The sequence below is a fragment of the Hyperolius riggenbachi genome, chromosome 10 (assembly GCF_040937935.1).
Source record: "Hyperolius riggenbachi isolate aHypRig1 chromosome 10, aHypRig1.pri, whole genome shotgun sequence".
NCBI classification, from domain to species: Eukaryota; Metazoa; Chordata; class Amphibia; order Anura; family Hyperoliidae; genus Hyperolius; species Hyperolius riggenbachi.
Window position 1 is genome coordinate 269270762 of NC_090655.1, and position 22481 is coordinate 269293242.

Below are 22481 nucleotides of genomic sequence, written 5' to 3' on the forward strand. Positions count from 1 at the left end.
AGCTCTGGAGGCCTGGCAGAGGTCTTTTAAAGACATTTGGCGCACGGTGAGAGATAGTTTACAAAAGGCGTTTTTGAGTCAGAAGGGTCAAGCTGACAAAAAACGCTCAGTGGAGTGGAGGTTCAGACCAGGGGACTTGGTCTGGGTATCTACACGTCACTTGACCCTGAGACAACCTTCTGACAAACTTGGTCCCAGGTTCGTGGGTCCATTCCCGGTTGCTAGGAAGATCAACGAGGTCACATATACCGTTGATCTTCCCACCAGCATGCGGGGAGTGAGGTCCTTCCACGTATCACTTCTTAAACCCGCAGTCCAGGTGGGTCCCACTCCTCCTCCTCCTGTGTTAGTAGATGCCCAACCTGAATATGAAGTGGAAAAGATTTTAGATTCCCGCACGGTTCAAAACTCGGTTCAGTACCTCGTACATTGGAAAGGGTACGGCATTGAGGAGAGACAATGGGTACCGGGTTCACGCATGCATGCAGACGAGTTAAGAAGGGAGTTTCATGCCTTACATCCCGAGAAACCTGGTAGGAGTTGTCCGGAGTCCACTCCTCGGGGGGGGGGGGGTACTGTAAGGAAACGCGGAAATGCCGCCGTCTCTCAAGGTGAGGCGGCTGTTTCCGCGTCCAGCATGGCGTCACAACGCGGAAAAAATGCTGCATGCCGCATGGGCAGTGCGGCGGAATCCGCATCAGAGGCGGCCCCCGCACTAGATACATTGCATGACAGTACTGGTGTGGCTGGGACTGATAGTCCACCAAGATTCAGACTTACACGCGCGCGAGCAGAAAGGCAGAGTTTAAATAACAGTTAGAAGGGTGTCGGCTGACCAGCTGGGTCAGCTGACAAATTCCACTGCTCTCATTGGACCAGCAATTAGGGAGGTCCTGGAAAGGTCCTAGAGTATATATACTGCTGGTTGTTCACTTGCTCTTTGTCTGGCGTGCGATCACATACGTGGGAGCACCCAGATCCGTAGTCAGATCCTGAAGTGTGCCGGGACCAGCTGGAGCTGTAATCCTACACTTAGCTAGATATTTGATAGCTAAAGTACTAGTTTGATTGTGATTATATGTTATGACTTTTGCCTGCCTCGACTATCCTCCTGAACTCTGACCTTGTACCTCGATATTTCTGATACTCTGTTGCCGAACCTCGGCTCGTTCCAAGACTCTGTTTCTGCCTCCTGATTTTGTACCCCGATATATCTGATACCCCGTTGCCGAACCCTGCCTGTACTTTGACTCCGCCTTTGCCTACTGTATTTGTACTTTATCTGTCCGTGTGTGTACGACCTGGCTTGTCTGACCTCGAGAACCGACCTCACGATTGGAGGCGGTTCCCAGTCCTGTTAGTGACACTTCTTCCTGAGTGTCACTCTCGGACTTTCCTTCCTACTGTCAGTCTGACTCCTCCCGTCTTGGAGAGCTCAGGTCTGCAGAAGGAATACGTGCAGTTCTCCTTGCTGCACTGAGGCCTAGGCCTCCTAGTGTTACTGTTACACCAAAACACTACACTCTACTCAGGCGAACAGAGGTTAGTTTGTATATCGGATTATCGGTGAGACTGCAGATCACTTATAATCTGGTATATATCTGTATTTCCGGCGATACTGCAGATCACCGGTAAATCAGATACTCTCTGCGCCCACCGATCGTTACATGTACATAGTGTGTTTATAACTCATTACAGGCACACTGTGCAGCCACATTACACACATCACACCCCTATTACTTCTCACATTCCCTGTGTACATAGTGTGTTTATACCTCATTACAGGCACACTGTGCAGTCACATTACACATCACTTCCCTATTACTTCTCACATTCCCTGTGTACATAGTGTGTTTATACCTCATTACAGGCACACTGTGCAGTCACATTACACATCACACCCCTATTACTCCTCACATTCCCTGTGTACATAGTGTGTTTATACCTCTTTACAGGCTCACTGTGCAGTCATATTACATACATCACACCCCTATTACTGCTCACATTCCCTGTGTACATAGTGTGTTTATACCTCATTACAGGCACACTGTGCAGTCATATTACACACATCACACCCCTATTACTTCTCACATTCCCTGTGTACATGGTGTGTTTATACCTCATTACAGGCACACTGTGCAGCCACATTACACACATCACACCCCTATTACTCCTCACATTCCTTGTGTACATAGTGTGTTTATACCTCATTACAGGCACACTGTGCTGTCACATTACACACATCACACCCCTATTACTTCTCACATTCCCTGTGTACATAGTGTGTTTATACCTCATTACAGGCACACTGTGCAGTCACATTACATATCACACCCCTATTACTTCTCACATTCCCTGTGTACATAGTGTGTTTATACCTCATTACAGGCATACTATGCAGTCACATTACACATCACACCCCTATTACTTCTCACATTCCCTGTGTACATAGTGTGTTTATACCTGATTACAGGCACACTGTGCAGTCACATTACACACATCCCACGCCTATTACTTCTCACATTCCCTGTGTACATAGTGTGTTTATACCTCATTACAAGCATACTGTGCAGTCACATTACACATCACACCCCTATTACTTCTCACATTCCCTGTGTACATAATTTGTTTATACCACATTACAGGCACACTGTGCAGTCACATTACACATCACACCCCTATTACTTCTCACATTCCCTGTGTACATAGTGTGTTTATACCTCATTACAGGCGCACTCTGCAGTCGCATTACACATCACACCCCTATTACTTCTCACATTCCCTGTGTACATACTGTGTTTATACCTCATTACAGGCACACTGTGCAGTCACATTACACACATCCCACCCCTATTACTTCTCACATTCCCTGTGTACATAGTGTGTTTATACCTCATTACAGGCACACTGTGCAGTCACATTACACATCACACCCCTATTACTTCTCACATTCCCTGTGTACATAATTTGTTTATACCACATTACAGGCACACTATGCAGTCACATTACACATCACACCCCTATTACTTCTCACATTCCCTGTGTACATAGTGTGTTTATTCCTCATTACAGGCACACTGTGCAGTCACATTACACATCACACCCCTATTACTTCTCACATTCCCTTTGTACATAGTGTGTTTATACCTCATTACAGGCGCACTGTGCAGTCACATAACACATCACACCCCTATTACTTCTCACATTCCCTGTGTACATAGTGTGTTTATACCTCATTACAGGCACACTGTGCAGTCACATTACACACATCACACCCCTATTACTTCTCACATTCCCTGTCTACATAGTGTGTTTATACCTCATTACCGGCACACTATGCAGTCACATTACACACACCACACCCCTATTAATTCTCACATTCCCTGTGTACATAGTGTGTTTACACCTCATTACAGGCACACTGCACACATTACACATCACACCCCTATTACTTCTCACATTCCCTGTGTACATAGTGTGTTTATACCTCATTACAGGCACACTGTGCAGCCACATTACACACATCACACCCCTATTACTTCTCACATTCCCTGTGTACATAGTGTGTTTATACCTCATTACAGGCACACTGTGCAGTCACATTACACACATCACACCCCTATTACGTCTCACATTCCCTGTGTACATAGTGTGTTTATACCTCATTACAGGCACACTGTGCAGTCACATTACACATCACTTCCCTATTACTTCTCACATTCCCTGTGTACATAGTGTGTTTATACCTCATTACAGGCACACTGTGCAGTCACATTACACATCACACCCCTATTACTCCTCACATTCCCTGTGTACATAGTGTGTGTATACCTCATTACAGGCACACTGTGCAGTCACATCACACACATCACACCCCTATTACTTCTCACATTCCCTGTGTACATAGTGTGTTTATACCTCATTACAGGCACACTGTGCAGTCATATTACACACATCACACCCCTATTACTTCTCACATTCCCTGTGTACATGGTGTGTTTATACCTCATTACAGGCACACTGTGCAGCCACATTACACACATCACACCCCTGTTACTCCTCACATTCCTTGTGTACATAGTGTGTTTATACCTCATTACAGGCACACTGTGCAGTCACATTACACACATCACACCCCTATTACTTCTCACATTCCCTGTGTACATAGTGTGTTTATACCTCATTACAGGTACACTGTGCAGTCACATTACACATCACACCCCTATTACTTCTCACATTCCCTGTTTACATAGTGTGTTTATACCTCATTACAGGCACACTATGCAGTCACATTACACACATCACACCCCTATTACTTCTCACATTCCCTGTGTACATAGTGTGTTTACACCTCATTACAGGCACACTGCACACATTACACACATCACACCCCTATTACTTCTCACATTCCCTGTGTACATAGTGTGTTTATACTTCATTACAGGCACACTGTGCAGTCACATTACACATCACACCCCTATTACTTCTCACATTCCCTGTGTACATAGTGTGTTTATACCTCATTACAGGCACACTGTGCAGTCACATTACACATCACACCGCTATTACTTCTCGCATTCCCTGTGTACATAGTGTGTTTATACCTCATTACAGGCACACTGTGCAGTCACATTACACTCATCACACCCCTATTACGTCTCACATTCCCTGTGTACATAGTGTGTTTATACCTCATTACAGGCACACTGTGCAGTCACATTACACACATCACACCCCTATTGCTTCTCACATTCCCTGTGTACATAGTGTGTTTATACCTCATTACAGGCACACTGTGCAGTCACATTACACACATCACACCCCTATTGCTTCTCACATTCCCTGTGTACATAGTGTGTTTATACCTCATTACAGGCACACTGTGCAGTCACATTACACATCACACCCCTATTACTTCTCACATTCCCTGTGTACATAGTGTGTTTATACCTCATTACAGGCACACTGTGCAGTCACATTACACATCACACCCCTATTACTCCTCACATTCCCTGTGTACATAGTGTGTTTATACCTCATTACAGGCTCACTGTGCAGTCATATTACATACATCACACCCCTATTACTGCTCACATTCCCTGTGTACATAGTGTGTTTATACCTCATTACAGGCACACTGTGCAGTCACATTACACATCACACCCCCTTTACTTCTCACATTCCCTGTATACATAGTGTGTTTATACCTCATTACAGGCGCACTATGCAGTCACATTACACACATCACACCCCTATTACTTCTCACATTCCCTGTGTACATAGTGTGTTTATACCTCATTACAGGCACACTGTGCAGTCACATTACACACATCACACCCCTATTACTTCTCGCATTCCCTGTGTACATAGTGTGTTTATACCACATTACAGGCACACTGTGCAGTCACATTACACATCACACCTCTATTACGTCTCACATTCCCTGTGTACATAGTGTGTTTATACCTCATTACAGGCACACTGTGCAGTCACATTATACACATCACACCCCTATTACTTCTCACATTCCCTGTGTACATAGTGTGTTTATACCTCATTACAGGCACACTGTGCAGTCACATTACACATCACACCCCTATTACTTCTCACATTCCCTGTATACATAGTGTGTTTATACCTCATTACAGGCACACTGTGCAGTCACATTACACAGCACACCCCTATTACTTCTCACATTCCCTGTGTACATAGTGTGTTTATACGTCATTACAGGCACACTGTGCAGTCACATTACACACATCACACCCCTATTACTGCTCACATTCCCTGTGTACATAGTGTGTTTATACCTCATTACAGGCACACTGTGCAGTCACATTACACATCACATCCCTATCACTTCTCACATTCCCTGTGTACATTGTGTGTTTATACCTCATTACAGGCACACTGTGCAGTCACATTACACATCACACCCCTATTACTTCTCACATTCCCTGTGTACATAGTGTGTTTATACCTCATTACAGGCACACAGTGCAGTCACATTACACACATCACACCCCTATTACTGCTCACATTCCCTGTGTACATAGTGTGTTTATACCTCATTACAGGCATACTGTGCAGTCACATTACACATCACACCCCTATTACTTCTCACATTCCCTGTGTACATAGTGTGTTTATACCTCATTACAGGCACACTGTGCAGTCACATTACACACATCACACCCCTATTACTTCTCACATTCCCTGTGTACAGTGTGTTTATACCTCATTACAGGCACACAGTGCAGTCACATTACACACATCACACCCTATTACTTCTCACATTCCCTGTGTACATAGTGTGTTTATACCTCATTACAGGCTCACTGTGCAGTCATATTACACACATCACACCCCTATTACTCCTCACATTCCCTGTGTACATAGTGTGTTTATACCTCATTACAGGCACACTGTGCTGTCACATTACACACATCACACCCCTATTACTTCTCACATTCCCTGTGTACATAGTGTGTTTATACCTCATTACAGGCACACTGTGCAGCCACATTACACACATCACACCCCTATTACTTCTCACATTCCCTGTGTACATAGTGTGTTTATACCTCATTACAGGCACATTACACACATCACACCCTATTACCTCTAACATTCCGTGTACATAGTGTGTTTATACCTCATTACAGGCGCACTGTGCAGTCACATTACACACCACTTCCCTATTACTTCTCACATTCCCTCTGTACATAGTGTGTTTATACCTCATTACAGGCACACTGTGCAGTCATATTACACACATCACACCCCTATTACTTCTCACATTCCCTGTGTACATAGTGTGTTTATACCTCATTACAGGCACACTGTGCAGTCACATTACACATCACACCCCTATTACTTCTCACATTCCCTGTGTACATAGTGTGTTTATACCTCATTACAGGTACACTGTGCAGTCACATTACACATCACACCCCTATTACTTCTCACATTCCCTGTGTACATAGTGTGTTTATACCTCATTACAGGCACACTGTGCAGTCACATTACACATCACACCCCTATTACTTCTCACATTCCCTGTGTACATAGTGTGTTTATACCTCATTACAGGCACACTGTGCAGTCACATTACACACATCACACCCCTATTACTTCTCACATTCCCTGTGTACATAGTGTGTTTATACCTCATTACAGGCACACTGTGCAGCCACATTACACACATCACACCCCTATTACTTCTCACATTCCCTGTGTACATAGTGTGTTTATACCTCATTACAGGCACACTGTGCAGTCACATTACACATCACTTCCCTATTACTTCTCACATTCCCTGTGTACATAGTGTGTTTATACCTCATTACAGGCACACTGTGCAGTCACATTACACATCACACCCCTATTACGCCTCACATTCCCTGTGTACATAGTGTGTTTATACCTCTTTATAGGCTCACTGTGCAGTCATATTACATACATCACACCCCTATTACTTCTCACATTCCCTGTGTACATAGTGTGTTTATACCTGATTACAGGCACACTGTGCAGTCACATTACACACATCCCACCCCTATTACTTCTCACATTCCCTGTGTACATAGTGTGTTTATACCTCATTACAAGCATACTGTGCAGTCACATTACACATCACACCCCTATTACTTCTCACATTCCCTGTGTACATAATTTGTTTATACCACATTACAGGCACACTGTGCAGTCACATTACACATCACACCCCTATTACTTCTCACATTCCCTGTGTACATAGTGTGTTTATACCTCATTACAGGCGCACTCTGCAGTCGCATTACACATCACACCCCTATTACTTCTCACATTCCCTGTGTACATACTGTGTTTATACCTCATTACAGGCACACTGTGCAGTCACATTACACACATCCCACCCCTATTACTTCTCACATTCCCTGTGTACATAGTGTGTTTATACCTCATTACAGGCACACTGTGCAGTCACATTACACATCACACCCCTATTACTTCTCACATTCCCTGTGTACATAATTTGTTTATACCACATTACAGGCACACTGTGCAGTCACATTACACATCACACCCCTATTACTTCTCACATTCCCTGTGTACATAGTGTGTTTATTCCTCATTACAGGCACACTGTGCAGTCACATTACACATCACACCCCTATTACTTCTCACATTCCCTTTGTACATAGTGTGTTTATACCTCATTACAGGCGCACTGTGCAGTCACATAACACATCACACCCCTATTACTTCTCACATTCCCTGTGTACATAGTGTGTTTATACCTCATTACAGGCACACTGTGCAGTCACATTACACACATCACACCCCTATTACTTCTCACATTCCCTGTCTACATAGTGTGTTTATACCTCATTACAGGCACACTATGCAGTCACATTACACACACCTTACCCCTATTAATTCTCACATTCCCTGTGTACATAGTGTGTTTACACCTCATTACAGGCACACTGCACACATTACACACATCACACCCCTATTACTTCTCACATTCCCTGTGTACATAGTGTGTTTATACCTCATTACAGGCACACTGTGCAGTCACATTACACACATCACACCCCTATTACGTCTCACATTCCCTGTGTACATAGTGTGTTTATACCTCATTACAGGCACACTGTGCAGTCACATTACACATCACTTCCCTATTACTTCTCGCATTCCCTGTGTACATTAGTGTGTTTATACCTCATTACAGGCACACTGTGCAGTCACATTACACTCATCACACCCCTATTACGTCTCACATTCCCTGTGTACATAGTGTGTTTATACCTCATTACAGGCACACTGTGCAGTCACATTACACACATCACACCCCTATTGCTTCTCACATTCCCTGTGTACATAGTGTGTTTATACCTCATTACAGGCACACTGTGCAGTCACATTACACACATCACACCCCTATTGCTTCTCACATTCCCTGTGTACATAGTGTGTTTATACCTCATTACAGGCACACTGTGCAGTCACATTACACATCACACCCCTATTACTCCTCACATTACCTGTGTACATAGTGTGTTTATACCTCATTACAGGCTCACTGTGCAGTCATATTACATACATCACACCCCTATTACTGCTCACATTCCCTGTGTACATAGTGTGTTTATACCTCATTACAGGCACACTGTGCAGTCACATTACACATCACACCCCTATTATTTCTCACATTCCCTGTGTACATAGTGTGTTTATACCTCATTACAGGCACACTGTGCAGTCACATTACACATCACACCCCCTTTACTTCTCACATTCCCTGTATACATAGTGTGTTTATACCTCTTTACAGGCGCACTGTGCAGTCACATTACACACATCACACCCCTATTACTTCTCACATTCCCTGTGTACATAGTGTGTTTATACCTCATTACAGGCACACTGTGCAGTCACATTACACACATCACACCCTATTACTTCTCGCATTCCCTGTGTACATAGTGTGTTTATACCACATTACAGGCACACTGTGCAGTCACATTACACATCACACCTCTATTACGTCTCACATTCCCTGTGTACATAGTGTGTTTATACCTCATTACAGGCACACTGTGCAGTCACATTATACACATCACACCCCTATTACTTCTCACATTCCCTGTGTACATAGTGTGTTTATACCTCATTACAGGCACACTGTGCAGTCACATTACACAGCACACCCCTATTACTTCTCACATTCCCTGTGTACATAGTGTGTTTATACGTCATTACAGGCACACTGTGCAGTCACATTACACACATCACACCCCTATTACTGCTCACATTCCCTGTGTACATAGTGTGTTTATACCTCATTACAGGCACACTGTGCAGTCACATTACACATCACATCCCTATCACTTCTCACATTCCCTGTGTACATTGTGTGTTTATACCTCATTACAGGCACACTGTGCAGTCACATTACACATCACACCCCTATTACTTCTCACATTCCCTGTGTACATAGTGTGTTTATACCTCATTACAGGCACACAGTGCAGTCACATTACACACATCACACCCCTATTACTGCTCACATTCCCTGTGTACATAGTGTGTTTATACCTCATTACAGGCATACTGTGCAGTCACATTACACATCACACCCCTATTACTTCTCACATTCCCTGTGTACATAGTGTGTTTATACCTCATTACAGGCACACAGTGCAGTCACATTACACACATCACACCCTATTACTTCTCACATTCCCTGTGTACATAGTGTGTTTATACCTCATTACAGGCTCACTGTGCAGTCATATTACACACATCACACCCCTATTACTCCTCACATTCCCTGTGTACATAGTGTGTTTATACCTCATTACAGGCACACTGTGCAGTCACATTACACATCACACCCCTATTACTTCTCACATTCCCTGTGTACATAGTGTGTTTATACCTCATTACAGGCACACTGTGCAGCCACATTACACACATCACACCCCTATTACTTCTCACATTCCCTGTGTACATTGTGTGTTTATACCTCATTACAGGCACACTGTGCAGCCACATTACACACATCACACCCCTATTACTTCTCACATTCCCTGTGTACATAGTGTGTTTATACCTCATTACAGGCACATTACACACATCACACCCTATTACCTCTAACATTCCGTGTACATAGTGTGTTTATACCTCATTACAGGCGCACTGTGCAGTCACATTACACACCACTTCCCTATTACTTCTCACATTCCCTCTGTACATAGTGTGTTTATACCTCATTACAGGCACACTGTGCAGTCATATTACACACATCACACCCCTATTACTTCTCACATTCCCTGTGTACATGGTGTGCTTATACCTCATTACAGGCACACTGTGCAGTCACATTACACACATCACACCCCTATTACTTCTCACATTCCCTGTGTACATAGTGTGTTTATACCTCATTACAGGCACACTGTGCAGTCACATTACACATCACACCCCTATTACTTCTCACATTCCCTGTGTACATAGTGTGTTTATACCTCATTACAGGTACACTGTGCAGTCACATTACACATCACACCCCTATTACTTCTCACATTCCCTGTGTACATAGTGTGTTTATACCTCATTACAGGCACACTGTGCAGTCACATTACACATCACACCCCTATTACTTCTCACATTCCCTGTGTACATAGTGTGTTTATACCTCATTACAGGCACACTGTGCAGTCACATTACACACATCACACCCCTATTACTTCTCACATTCCCTGTGTACATAGTGTGTTTATACCTCATTACAGGCACACTGTGCAGCCACATTACACACATCACACCCCTATTACTTCTCACATTCCCTGTGTACATAGTGTGTTTACACCTCATTACAGGCACATTACACACATCACACCCTATTACCTCTAACATTCCATGTACATAGTGTGTTTATACCTCATTACAGGCACACTGTGCAGTCACATTACACATCACACCCCTATTACTTTGATTACTACTTTGCACACTCTTGGCATTCTCTTGATGAGCTTCAAGAGGTAGTCACCTGAAATGGTCTTCCAACAGTCATGAAGGAGTTCCCAGAGATGCTTAGCACTTGTTGGCCCTTTTGCCTTAACTCTGCGGTCCAGCTCACCCCAAACCATCTCGATTGGGTTCAGGTCTGGTGACTGTGGAGGCCAGGTCATCTGGTGCAGCACCCCATCACTCTCCTTCCTGGTCAGTTTGACCCCAAACACACCTCCAGGCTGAGTAAGGGCTTTGTCCTGTTGAAAAATAAATAATGGTCCAAATAAATGCAAACCTGGATGGAATAGCATGCCGCTGCAAGATGCTGTGGTAGCCATGCTGGTTCAGTATGCATTCAAATTTGAATAAATCCCCAACAGTGTCACCAGCAAAGCACCCCCACACCATCACACCTCCTCCTCCATGCTTCATGGTGGAAACCAGGCATGTAGAGTACATCTGTTCACCTTTTCTGCGTCACACAAAGACACGGTGGTTGGAACCAAAAATCTCAAATTTGCACTCAACAGACCAAAGCACAGATTTCCACTGGTCTAATGTCCATACCTTGTGCTCTTTAGCCCAAACAAGTCTCTTCTGCTTGTTGCTTGTCCTTAGCAGTGAATTTCTAGCAGATATTCTACCATGAAGGCCTGATTCACACAGTCTCCTCTTAACAGTTGTTCTAGAGATGTGTCTGCTGCTAGAACTCTGTGTGGCATTGACCTGGTCTCTAATCCGAGCTGCTGTTAACCTGCAATTTCTGAGGCTGGTGACTCGGATGAACTTATCCTCCGCAGCAGAGGTGACTCTTGGTCTTCCTTTCCTGGGGCGGTCCGCATGTGAGCCAGTTTCTTTGTAGCGTTTGATGGTTTTTGAGACTGCACTTGGGGACACTTTCAAAGTTTTCCCAATTTTTCGGTCTGACTGACCTTCATTTCTTAAAGTAATGATGGCCACTTGTTTTTCTTTACTTAGTTGCTTTTTTCTTGCCATAATACAAATTCTAACAGTCTATTCAGTAGGACTATCAGCTGTGTATCCACCTGACTTCTCCACAACGCAACTGATGGTCCCATCCCCATTTATAAGGCAAGAAATCCCACTTATTAAACCTGACAGGACACACCTGTGAAGTGAAAACCATTTCAGGTGACTACCTCTTGAAGCTCATGAAAAGAATGCAAAGAACCTAGAATATGACATATTTTCAGTTGTTTCACACTTTTTGGTTATGTACTATACTTCCACATGTGTTAATTCATAGTTTGGATGCCTTCAGTGTGGATCTACAATGTTCATAGTCATGAAAATAAAGAAAACTCTTTGAATGAGGTGTGTCCAAACTTTTGGTGTGTGTGTGTGTGTGTGTGTGTGTGTGTGTGTGTGTGTGTGTGTGTGTGTGTGTGTGTGTGTACAGTGCCTGTGTGTGTGTGTGTGTGTGTTTGTGTGTGTGTGTGTGTGTGTGTGTGTGTGTGTATATACCTAATAAAGCACTTGTTTGGCAGTGACACAGTGACGATCGCCTCCTCCTTTTACTACATGGCATCAGTGCCAACGTTTCACTTTTGATTGTGTTCATTTTCATTAGTCTGAGGAGCAGGGTACAGTATTCTGTTTTTACAGGTGACCACATCTTTCCAGGCCTTTTTCCTTCACAAAGCTGTTGTAGTACAACCAAAACTACATCAGGACATGAGTAAAACAAAACAGCAGTCTGCTCAGCGTGCTGCTTATAGCCTGCAAATGGAAGTGGCGCACATAAGGAAACATAGGTGCTAAACACTTGCAAATAAAAGGAAGAGAACAGGAAGTGGAAATACGTCACGAAACAATAATAAAGCGCATACAAAATGCAATACATTGCGTTACCATTGACTTTATGTGCGTTCTTGGTGCATTTTTGAAAATTATGCAACAAAACCAGCATTTTTTAAAAACGTGCCTATTTTTTATATGCGTTTTTTTTTGTATGCAGCCCATTGACTTGCATTAGCGGCAAAAATGCTGCGTTTTCCGCAACGCTAGCGTTTCTGTTAAGTGTGTTCCTAGCCTCAAAGTCTTATGTGCCACAAACCTTAAAATACACCTAAAGTGAGTTGAGTATGGATGATTTCCTTTCTAAACAATACCAGTTGCCTGGCTATCCTGCTGATCTCTCTGGCTGCAGTAGTGTCTGAAATACACATCTGCATCTAAAACAACAATGCCTCTAATCCAGTCAGAAGACTCAGAAACACCTGATCTGTAAGCTGGTGTCGGGTCTATGAAAGAGTATTAGAAATAGAGGCTGACCGGGACGGAAATCTCTGCAAAGAGTTCATGTTTCCTGAGAGAACGTTACCATAACCGGTTTGATATAACTATTGTTAGTTTTGCTATTTCCTAGAAAGATTGTGAATTAACCTTCTTTCTACAGGATTTAGCTAGAGTTAGCATATTTGCACGCTTAATTGCAGATTGGTGGCAGCGACCTGGTCTCTATATGAGATCACAGATTGTATCGATTGTACATACAATCAAAATTGGACTGTGTGTGGACTCGCCAACCAATCCAAAAGGTTACTTTGCCTGCAGTGCTGACTCCCTTCAGGATTCCCTCAGGGTCTGAGGCTGAATGGTAAACTGCGGCAAAGGGAACAGGAACTGGAGGGTGACTGCGCATACGCCACATTGTGGGCACTTGTGAGACCAATCGTTTATGTAAGTCTGCTCGCTGTATTTCAAGCCATCATGGTTGCCCGAATGGTAACGGTGCCAGATTAGACAGGATTGGCGCACTTTGTCACATTATTATCTGATGATCCAGCAACTGGTCTTTTAACGTCAGTTCGCTCACAGTCTTACAAGCCATCGGAGGTGATTATTTCCAGATGGTACCGGACTAAATTAGATGGGATCGCAGGGCTGGATTCCTGCCTCCTGCTATTTTGGGCTTTCTGTGGAACAACATGGCTGTTGATAAGGGAAGATAATTAGGAGAGAGACTTTTCCCCCACCTTTCAGCTATTCAGCTATTAGTAATTATCATTGTGGTGTGTATTGTGGTGTGTACACTACTTAGCATAAGTGGGTTTATGTCTGTGTTTTGTGTCTAATGCTGGGGATACACAGTACGTTTCTGTACCGTGTATCGGCCAGCTGATAATATTCAGCTGGCCCGATCAAGCCGCTCGACCCCCACCGGCGGACAATGGCAGGGAATCGAGTGCTGATAAGGAAGCGCCGGCGGGGACGAGCGGCAATCGATCCGCGCGGGCGAGCGGGGACGCGGCTGGGGTCGATCCGGCGGCTAATCGAGCACCGGATCGACCCGTGTATTCCCAGCATAATAGTAGCCATACACCTAGCAATGTATGGGCAGATTCGACCAAGAGACAAATCTCTCTCTTATCTAATCTGATAAGAGGGAGACCTGTCAGCTGCGCATACACCACTGTACACCACCACCATAAATCACACTGACAGCAGAGCATACACAAAAGCTGAAAAATGACAGGCTGGATAACACAGACAGACATTACATACACAGGCGCAGCCAGATGACATCACTGTAACTGTACACTATCACAGGCTAATTTGCATACTGCACAGTGATTGGAGAAAAGAGCTGCTTGAGGAAGGAGGGGCTGGAGGAAGTAGAAATAAGCTGGATGGCACTGTCAACTTGCCAACCAACATATGGCTGCACACACTGCACTAGAATGCAGTAACAGAAATAAGGACATCTGACAGGTATATTACAGCAAACATACATTTTTATTTATTAAAGCAGTATTAAACAACACATCATATATTTTTTATAGTATTAAATCCGCCGGGCGGATCGTTCAGAAACAGCCTTATCAGTCCGCCGACAGACTGTACACATGCTGTACTGTCTGCTTAAAACCCGCCCAGCGGGAGGTGATGACGGACCCGTTGTTGCCTTTAGTACGGCGTGTGTACGAGCCTATAGTGTTCTGTCTTTTGAAGAGTTTGTTTACATCTGATTGGCATCTTGGTAGAACATGCAAATCTGGGGACAGGTTAGCAGATTGTGGCTGGCCTCCTGTGTTGTGTAGATGCTGAGGCACCGCAGGGGTGGAGACTTTGGCTGGTTGGTGGAGTGCTCAGTTTGCCTGTTGCAGAGATGCAAATTGACTTGGTGTGTTTGGCTTTTGTTGTTAGTGTCAAACCTGCAATAAAATGTATTCAGCTCATTTGCAAAGTGCAGGTTGTCTAGTGATTGTGGAGGTTTTTTTCTGTAGTTGGAGATTTCCATATTGTGGACTAGTCTGCCTTGGAACATTTTTCCTCGAGTTTCTTAGAGTAATCTTTTTTTTTTTTTTGCGCCGGTAATGGCTCTCTGCAGTTTGTATTTCGCAGCTTTGTAGAGGACTTTATCGCCTGTCCGATACGCCCTTTCTTTATCGAGGCGCAGCTTCCTAAGATGTGATGTAAACCAGGGTTTATCGTTATTGTTTTTAGTCTCTGTATGGCCCGGTGCACACCAGAGGAGTTTTGTAAAAAAAAACCCATAGCATTACATCGGGAAGAGCTTTTGAAACCTCTAAAAGCTCTTCCCAATGTAATGCTATGGGGTTTTTTACAAAACCTCATTGCTCCACTGTGCACAGACACATAGGATAACATTTGCAGCAGATTTAAAACCTCAAAACGCTCAGAAAAACTCCTCTGGTGTGCACCAGGCCTATGTTGGGATGATCTGTATCACAGCATGATCAGCGATCCCCAGAGCTGCTCTGCAGACAGTGATGAGAGTCCTTAGCCGTAGTGTAACAGTGATCAGGTGTTTTACCTCCTCTAGTTGCTTGTATTGTGGAAGTTCTCTGTTTAGGTTGGCACTGTTGGAATCCTCTAGAATGATGAGAAAAGAATCAGGGTGCCCCCTCTCCACCTCGGTGATCTGATCTGCGAGTTCCTGGAGGGCCGGCTGCATGCATGTTTGTGGAGGGATGTACACAGCAACCAGAATAAATGAAGAAAGCTCATGGGGTGAATAGGAGGGTCTGCAGTTTATGAAGAGTGTTCCCAGCCCAGCCAAGCATGTCCTCCTAATTAGAGATGGTGGCGAACCCCTATGGGCCAGTACTACTTCCGGGTCGCTATGACCCAGAGTAGTACGGCTGCGCTGTCCCGGCAATGCGCGTCCTAGATCGCACGCCTGTTGCTGGGCACTCTCTGCGCATGAGTGTGACGTCACTCATGACATCACGCACATGCACAGAAAGTGCCCGGCAACAGGAGCGCGATCTAAGACGCGCACTGCTGGGCCAGCGCAGTCGTACTACTCAGGGTCATAGCGACCGGGAAGTAGTACAAGGTGAGGGGTTCGCCGGTGAACGGTTTGGGAACCGTTCACTGACATCTCTGCTCCTAATAACCGTGACATCCTTACACCACTTATCATTGATATAGAAACAGAGCCCTCCTCCTTTCCCAGAAGTAAGTGGGTCCTGGTCAGATCTGTAGAGTGTAAATCCATTAAGCTGCAGAGCATTGTCTGGTATCAGCTCAGATAGGTTTCTGTAAAGCAAAGAGCAGCAGAGAGGTAAAAGTCCTTCTTAGCCCTGATCAGTAGTTGAAGCTCATCTAGTTTGTTGTATATTGACCTGACATTAGAGAGTATGATTCCAGGTAGCGGTGAACACAGTCCTCTACGCCAAAAGTGCACCTGGATCCTGGAGAGCTTGCCTCTTCTTCTAAGCCTCACTGCCTGATTCAGCACTGTAACTCCACTGGTCAGAATCCCCAGAAGGCTAAGAGTAGATGAAGTATCCAGGGGTAGATCAGGTGCAGCTGAGCCCTGAATGCTCCGTATTTGTTCGCTGGGGAAGGTTATCTGGGTTGGGTTGCACAAGGCAATGTTGGAAAAACAAAAACACATGAAACAAACATAAAAAGACAGAGCAAGCTGCCGATGCTGCCATCTCCAGGCACCTCCTAACTTCTTCTCAATGTAAGGACACCTGAATGTGTAAGTGACAACATTGCTCTACACACATAACACAGATTTCTTGCTATAAAAGTACATATAGGTCTGTTGTCACAGGAGTAACACATTGCTTCCATTGTCTCATCAAGCTCTGCAATTACTGCTTCTCAATGTATGGCCAATGCTTTGAGTAGGGAGGGTCAGTGAGATGCATATAACTGACTTGTATGCAAATGTAATGCAAATTGTATGCAAATAATCACATTTGTCAGGAAATGCTTTTGATTGGCTGAATTCCAAGCTACATAATATTAGCATGCAAGGCAAAGTTATAGTCATGTTAATGGCCACCTGTAATGAGCACAACCTTCTGAAGTTCCCTGTCAGGCTGATAACTAGTGATGACCAGTGACAACTCTGGGCTAATTGTATGCTAATTATATGCTAATCTGCATAAACTTTGCATCAACTTGGAATTAGCAGCAGCTCACTGACCATCCCTAATGATAATTGTTCCTCCCCTCAGAATTCTCTAACAGGAAGTGATGATGTTTCTCTATTTGCAGGGCGGAGTCCCGGCATCAGGAACCTCTCAGAGACTCGTCTCTCTGTATCCACAGACTGTACAATGGATGATGATGTCACTGGAAAAGAGTCTCCTGCAGATATCCTGGTTACCCCAAATATCCCCCCAGACTCCCCTCTCCTGTCTAACCCTGAGGGGCCTCATACCCAGCACAGCTCTCCCCCTGCTGGAGGGTCTCATTCCTGTTCCACATGTGGGAAGTGTTTTGTGAGGAAATCATATCTTGTCATACATGAGAGAATTCACACTGGTGAGAAGCCATATTCATGTGCCGAGTGTGGGAAATGTTTTGGGCAACAATCCAGCCTTTACGTACATTTGAGATGTCACACTGGTGAGAAGCCCTATTCATGTGCTGAGTGTGGGAAATGTTTTGTTAGGAAATCGCATCTTGCCAGACATGAGAGCTGTAATCACACTGGTGTGAAGCCATATTCATGTTCTGAGTGTGGGAAATGTTTTGTAGAGAAAGCAGAGCTTGTCAGACATGTGAAATCTCACACTGGTGAGAAGCCCTTTTCATGTTCTGAGTGTGGGAAATGTTATGCAGATAAATCACATCTTGTTAGTCATGCGAGATCTCACACTGGTGAGAAGCCCTATTCGTGTGTTGAGTGTGGGAAATGCTTTATACAGAAATCAAAGCTCATCACACACGAGAGATCTCACACTGGTGTAAAGCCCTATTCATGTGCTGAGTGTGGAAAATGTTTTACACAGAATACAAATCTTTACAGACATAAGAGAACTCACACTGGTGAGAAGCCACATTCATGTTTTGAGTGTGGGAAATGTTTTGTAAACACAGGATCACTTGTCAGGCATGAGAGATCTCATTCTGGTGTGAAGCCATATTCCTGTATTGAGTGTGGGAAATGTTTTGTAGACACCGGATCACTTGTCATACATGAGAAATCTCACACTGGTAAGAAGCCCTATTCATGTGCTGAGTGTGGGAAATGTTTTGTACGGAAATCACTGCTTGTCATACATGAGAGATCTCACACTGGTGAAAAGCCCTATTCATGTGCTGAGTGTGGAAAATGTTTTGGGTATAAATCAAGCCTTGCCATACATAAGAAATTCCATACTGGTGACAAGCCCTTTTCATGTGCTGAGTGTGGGAAATGTTTTGTATGGAAATCACTGCTTGTCATACATGAGAGATCTCACACTGGTGAAAAGCCCTATTCGTGTGCTGAGTGTAGTAAATGTTTTATGCAGAAAGCAGACCTTGTCAGACATGAGAAATCTCACACTGGTGAGAAGCCCTATTCATGTGCTGAGTGTGGGAAATGTTTTGTAAGGAAATCACTACTTGTCATACATGAGAGATCTCACACTGGTGAGAAGCCCTATTCATGTGCTGAGTGTGGGAAATGTTTTGTAGCCAAAGGAGACCTTGTCAAACATGAGAGATCTCACGCTAGTAAGAAATCTTTATCATCATAAAGGGCCAGAGAGCCCAAAACTCCATAGTGAAGTAGCCATATACTGCCAGTGAACAGAGTTGAAGGCCTTAGTGATATGAATACCCAATAGCAGAAACCTGGGATCTACGGCACACCCTTGCTCCTGCACAGGTCCCAGCGGTGTTAAAGCAGTAGGATCAGCCGTACTATGCTAGGGAAAAAAAACAGATGTATAAGTAGATAAATACTTGATCTACTTACATAACACATGTATTGTACTGTCCACATTTTGATTTCAGTGAATTTTATATAGTAAATGAAGAGAATTCTGTTCCTGACCACAGTTTGAGGCTAAATCCTGATGTCATTCTTACCTTAACTTTTTTCTTTTCTCCTCCAATCACTGGGTCACCAATGCCTTACTTGTAAACACAAGTGAGCAGGGGATCATGTTTCAGCTAGTCAGCTAGGCAGGGAAACAAAAGGAAGAGGAGGAATATAGCATGGATAAAAAGATTTTTTTTTTAATGCAGGATTAGCATCTTTATCACGTAATACACTCAGACCAGTTGCTGTTGAAGTTTTATTTTTATAGTGACAAGTGACAATCCCACTTTAATTACTATTGCCCTCCAGGTCGACGTGGATGATGGGGAATGATGTAATTTGGCTTTCAGCTATTGCTGGCAGCCAAATTACAGTGTTTTAAAAGTAACTTGAGCTCCGTCTTCTGACGGCGCCGAAGTTACTGACTGTGCGCTGCTATAGCCGTAATTCCTATTACAGCCTGTGGTGGCGCCGGCTGCTCCCAAATCTCCTGCGCTGTTATTACAACGTTCAATCTGGTTGTCTGTAACCAAATGCCCAACTATTGGCCCCAATCTCAGAGCCAGGATCTTGGCAAAAACCTTAAAGAGAATCTGTACTGTAAAATTCTTACAATAAAAAGCATACCATTCTATTCATTATGTTCTCCTGGGCCTGGAGAGGGTGTGTATAGCTTATATCCAATCACAAGCAGCACAGCACATTCCAGCCTGACTGCCTGAGCCCGACAGAGGAGAGAAGATTAGATCATATAACAGAGATAACACAGCCACTGTGCAAGTAGGAAAGGCTGCAGTAATCCAGACCACATTGGAACAGCTATAAGAACATATAGGATAGAAGAAATAAGGCTCAAAATGTTGTTACACAGTCTCTTAAATATTATGATTAAAGTCAACCTGTAAGGTAAAAAGTGCCCCTATGGGGTTCTTCCATCAGTCGTACTTTTCCTGGAGGTACTTCCCATTGCTGCCTACAGCACTGGCTCCCAGAGGCTGAAGAGGATGGGGAAAGCCTCATTAGCATCCAGAGGCTTCCCCTCCTGAGGTAAGTACCCCATAGATTCTCTGTGAGTATTGAAGGTGGGTGGAAACCAGCAGGAGACGTGTGGTCGGCCCCGGGGTTGGGGATGAGGGTAAAAGAAGCGCATCTCCGGGGAAAACTTGCTACCACAGAAAATATCATTGTACAGAGTGGTGAGGGGGGGTTAACTAAAACATCAGCAAATTTCCAGAAGTTGTAGATTTTTCAAGTGACTTATTAATGGAGAGTACCTCTTCCGTAGTAATTGTGGAATTTAAAGCAAACCTGAAGTGTATTAAAAAACATATTCTCACCTAAGGAGAGAGCCCTCCCATTCCTCTCCTGGTCCCCTCTTTCCAGCGATGTCACCCCCATTAGCAGTCCTTAAACCGATGGGTTCCAGACTGCTCTGTGCTGCCACGGGAGGCTTCCGAGGGCTTTGGGAGGAGCCTGAGTACTCCCATAAACAGACGGCTCCATACTGCGCCTGCATGAGTGCGCGCTCCTGCCCGTGCACAGTACTGAGCCGCCTGTCTAAAGGAGCACTCGGGCTTCCGAAGCCATTTGGAAGACTCCCAATGTGTCAGATTTGTACAGGGGTTTCAGCGCTGGAATGAGGGGACCATGAGAGGAATGGGAAGGCTCTATTACACCCAGAGCCTTTAAAGGATACCCGAAATGACATGTGACATGATGAGATAGACATGGGGATGTACAGTGCCTAGCACACAAATAACTAGGCTGTGTTCCTTTTTTTTTCTTTCTCTTTCTGAAAGATTTAAAAATCAGGTATGTAAGTGGCTGACTCAGACAGGAAGTGACTACAGTGTGACCCTCACTGATAAGAAATTTCAACTATAAAACACTTTCCTAGCAGAAAATGTCTTCTGAGAGCAAGAAAGAGATAAAAAGGGGAATTTCTTATCAGTAAGGGTCACACTGTAGTCACTTCCTGTCTGAGTCAGGACTGAGTCAGCAACTTACATACCTGATTTTTAACTCTTTCAGAAAGAGAAAGAAAAAAAAAAAGGAACACAGCATAGTTATTTGTGTGCTAGGCACTGTACATACCCATGTCTATCTCATCATGTCACTTTGGGTATCCTTTAATACACTTTGTTTGCTTTAACCACTTCACCCCAAGGGTTTCTACCCTAACGACCAGAGCCATTTTCACCTGTCAGCGCTCTTCCCTTTCATAACTTTTTCAATACTTATCCCAACAAAATGATCTATACCTTGTTTTTTTCACCACAAATAAGGCTTTTTGGGGGGTGATTATTTGTTTTCAGTTATTAATTTACTTTCTATACATTTTAAAGGGAAAAACAAGGAAAATAAATACACAATGTATCCAATTCCATCCCCTATAGTTTTAAAATAAAAAAAATGCTACTGTACATAAAACCCACACATTTTATCTGCCTATTTGTCCTGGTTATCACAAGGTTTGAATTATGTCCATAGTACAAAGTATGGTGACAATGTATTATTTGGAAATAAAGGTATATTTTAAGTAAGTTGTGGTTTTCATTTTTTCATTACACACTACCAATGATTACAAGGCCGTATTAGCAAAAATAAGGGTAATACACCCTCATGGCATACATATTTAAAAACGGAGTCCCTAAAGTAACTATATATGTATTCTCTTTTCAAATTCTGTCACTTTTGTCTGTTTATTTAT

General features: G+C 43.8%; 1 pseudogene; it reads left to right on the forward strand.

Annotated features, from left to right (window-relative positions):
* LOC137537193 (zinc finger protein 850-like) overlaps positions 1-22481 on the forward strand; it is a 139754-nt pseudogene that overhangs the window by 51607 nt on the left and 65666 nt on the right.